Genomic DNA, 3,835 nt, shown 5'->3' with positions numbered 1-3,835 from the left:
TGATTGGAAAAATTGACGAAGAAAAAACCGAAAACAAAAAGAAAACAAAAAAAAAACCAAAATTTTGATCAAAATTTCAACGAATTCAATATTTATTTAAAAAAAAAAACTCGAGCCGAAACGCAATGACCTCTTTGAGTTCATTAAAAAATGATCTGCTGTAAACGGCTTAAATTTTCTGTTTGGCATTGAAAATGCCTCTTTCGTGTCAACATAATCAATTTCGATAATTTATCATTCAAGCGCGAATGATTGTGAAATGTGCCAGGTGTGTGTGTGTATGTCAAGATCAGTTGAAACAGTACATTCTATGAGCCGGAATGCGTTTAGTTCGTTATGTTGCCGTTTCCATTTTAAGCTTAACTCACACCACTCACACACAGACACATTCCACCACAATTGGAGTTCCCCCAATGGAGACACTCCATTCATTCAACTGGTGAGAGCCGTTGGTGCTGCTGTTGCTGCTGTTACTATTCCAATGAATGATGAAAAAAAGACCGTCGCCTATCGAAAGGCTTATTCAAAAAATTTCGGTTTGCGGTTTTATTTTCCTTTTTTTTTCTTGTGACGTAACTTCTATTATTATTTGATTTTTTTTTCATTTTTATTGTGTATATATACTGGAATAGAGTGAGCGCACATTCACTGCCGCCTGACATTGTTTATTAAAAAATCATGAGTAACACATCAATGAGTTGTTGTGTTGTTGAATGTTGTCGGCGTCAACGGCGTTAAGATAGTTAATCGTGCCGGATTGATGTGTATTGAAATAGCCAAGCGGAAAGCGGCCGGTGAACGCAAAAAATATCACAATGAATCTTTTGATAGAAAATGAAAAAAAAACACAAGAGAGAGAAAGAGAACAACTCACTGGTTGACGTGTATATTGCCAGCCCCCTCGATTAAATACACTGTAAAATTTAAGTGTTTTGTTGGTTTTTTTTCTTCTTCTTCTTTTTGATGATGAGTGTATTGAAATATTAAAACATAAATTAAGATTCGTATTGAAAGAAATGGTTGGCAATCATTTTTTTCTCTTGAATTTAATTAGGTCAAGTTTGAATCATTTATCATCTTCATCCGGCGCATTGTTGTCGCAAGAAAATGATTTTTTCTTAATAGTTCTCAAAGGATTTTCTATATCTTAAGCTGTCTTTTATTATGGTAATGACGAATGGATGATTTGAAGTTTTTAAACAATGGTTCATTTATTTAGAATTTATTATTCAATCTAATTCGGGGAATAGTCAAATTTTAAGGAAGTTTCTGAAATACTTTTTGAAATAGTTTCATTGAAACTGTAAACGACTTTACGCAACTTTCTATGATTAAATGAAACTTGAAGGAACTTTCATGTTGTTTCGCCTGAATTTATTCGAATAATCAATAGAAAATCCAAAACCAGCGCTGCCTTTACATGTTCTACAGAGTCTTGAGTCCATTTCATCCCAAATGAAATGGTTTTTTTTTCTTCATTTCAACGATAGAAACAACAACAACAACGTACACATTGACTAATCCAACACATGCAATTTCAACATATGCTATGCTAGAGTTTAAAAATAGCATTTTGCTGCTGTTGTTAAAACAACGACACAAGCGAATTTCTTTGATGTCATCACTCTATTCTGTAGTGTATACATTAGCTAGACTTGACGGCTATGTTTTGTATTTTCTTGTCAACTCCACTGCATTTTATTTATATTTATGTTGCTCTTACGTTGTTGTTTGGGCTGGATATTTCCATGCCGTTGTAAAACCGGTATATATTTTTCTAAAATTAAACATCTGGAGCGACACATTGTCGTGTTTGTTGGTTTTGTTGTGTGGTTTTTTTTTTCGGGGCGTATATAGCAAATGTGCTCGACATTCCGTTATTTATGAGACACGGTCTACATGTGTTTTCATCTGTACATTTTGAAAAATTATTGCCATCTTATCAGATAAATAGTCTCACTCCCTCACTTAGGTTGCAATGATTAAAAGATCTCGACCAAATCAATGCACAGTGCATACAATAGACAAATTGCGGCTTAAGTCTTCCAACCAGGCGGCCGTTCATTTGATTGTAATTTATTGATTTTTACTGTAATTTACCCATATGACAGCAGTTAAATGCAGCCGTTTAATGCGTATGCAAATTAACGTCCAGTATCTTTTCTATCTATATTGCAGTCATTTTGTGTGTGTCGTACACGACACATAAATAGAATGAGAAACACACTGACAGTCACAATGTATTATTATGACCCACATTTTCTGCAAAGTACACATTGAATGAGTGAGTGAGTGTGTGGTGTATGTGTGTAGTCTTTTGGGAACAATGTGCCGTTTGAAAACGCATTTTATCGGTTGTAATGCATCAAAGTTGCCATTATTCTAAGTGATGATTTGCGTAAACGCATATCGAACGTGACCGCGCGCGTCTGCCACTTGTAGGCCACATAGAAAACTTACTAGCTCTACAAAACACCAAGGCTCCCCTTACTATCCATATGAATTGTCGCCTGTGTAACTCTTAATAGAAACACAAAAAAAGAAAGAAAATGAGGGAGAGAGAGAGAGGGAGAGAGAGAGAGAGAGAGAGAGAGAGAGAGAGAGAGAGAGAGAGAGAAAGAGAGAGAGAGCAGGGGAGTGAGAAACAGAATTGAAAAGGCGAGGAAAACACAAGCAAGAGCCCATCCATTTGAGAACGAGGAAACAGTTTTGAACAATTGTATGAATACCTACAATTCGATAACTAACTTAATCCGCAACATGAACCATGTTCCACACGTTTTATGCGCTCGGATATTTTAAATAGCGATTGAGATGCCACTTTATCGTCCCATTCCTCTGTTTCACATACAACGCTGCACGTATCTCTCTCTGTGTGTGTGTGTGTGTGTATGTTCAAATGATGTTGAAATTTTAGACACGTGAACTTTCCAACTGTCTAAAATTATCTATTGAGCTTTTATTTCCCATTCATATATGGTGGCGTCGATTGCGAATGAAAAACAGCACAAGCAGTGTCAATGTTCCATGAAATCAATGCACTCAAAATAATGAGTTTCGAATTGAAGCGATAGAATGAGACGCCTTTTTCCCTACTCCATCCCTATATGTATCAAATTTATGTGCTTTTGTCCCAAATTAAACGCGATGAGAATGATTTCGACTGAATGAAATCGCAAAAAAATTGCGACACAAGTTGAGAGAGAGAGAGAAAGAGAGGGGAAGAAGAGCGTTTTTGATGGGAAATTTGAAACGAAGCCATTATTGATAACAAGAAATGTGAGTTATAACATCTATTTTTTCGCTTCATCTGCTAATCGCCTGGTTGGTACGCTTTTTGACACGAAATGGTTTCTCCAGAGGAAATCTCTTTTCAAAAATGGAAATACGATTGAAATGAATACTGAATTTATATCAAAGAGAAAAGTTTTTCTTTTGAAATTCTTCAATCACAAACTATATTGTTTTTGCCAAGTTCTCGTGCTCGTTTTTCCAACTGATTAGTATCGGTGATTCATTTTTTTTCTTTCATTCAATTATTATCATTTCATCAGTTTTTTTTTATGTGCAATCTCACGCATTTAGCTATACTATGTAATATTATGTACTATTTTCGATAAAGTGATGGAAATGATTGAACGGAATTGCTAATTTGATCGAGAAAAAAAACTTATAATTGATTCGTGGTAGCAAGGTGTTTACAGAGATTCAATCCATTTGCATGATTAAATTGAAAATGCATTTTTCAAACAGAAAAAATAACTACATGTCCATAATATATGCATATATAAAGGTGTCAACGAACACCGACTCTGTTCGTTCGTTCGTTCGTGGG

Source organism: Sitodiplosis mosellana, unplaced genomic scaffold, assembly GCF_009176505.1.
Source record: "Sitodiplosis mosellana isolate CC-2019 unplaced genomic scaffold, AAFC_SMos_1.0 Smas_scaffold_6165, whole genome shotgun sequence".
In the NCBI taxonomy this organism is placed as follows: domain Eukaryota; kingdom Metazoa; phylum Arthropoda; class Insecta; order Diptera; family Cecidomyiidae; genus Sitodiplosis; species Sitodiplosis mosellana.
This window is presented reverse-complemented; position numbering follows the sequence as displayed.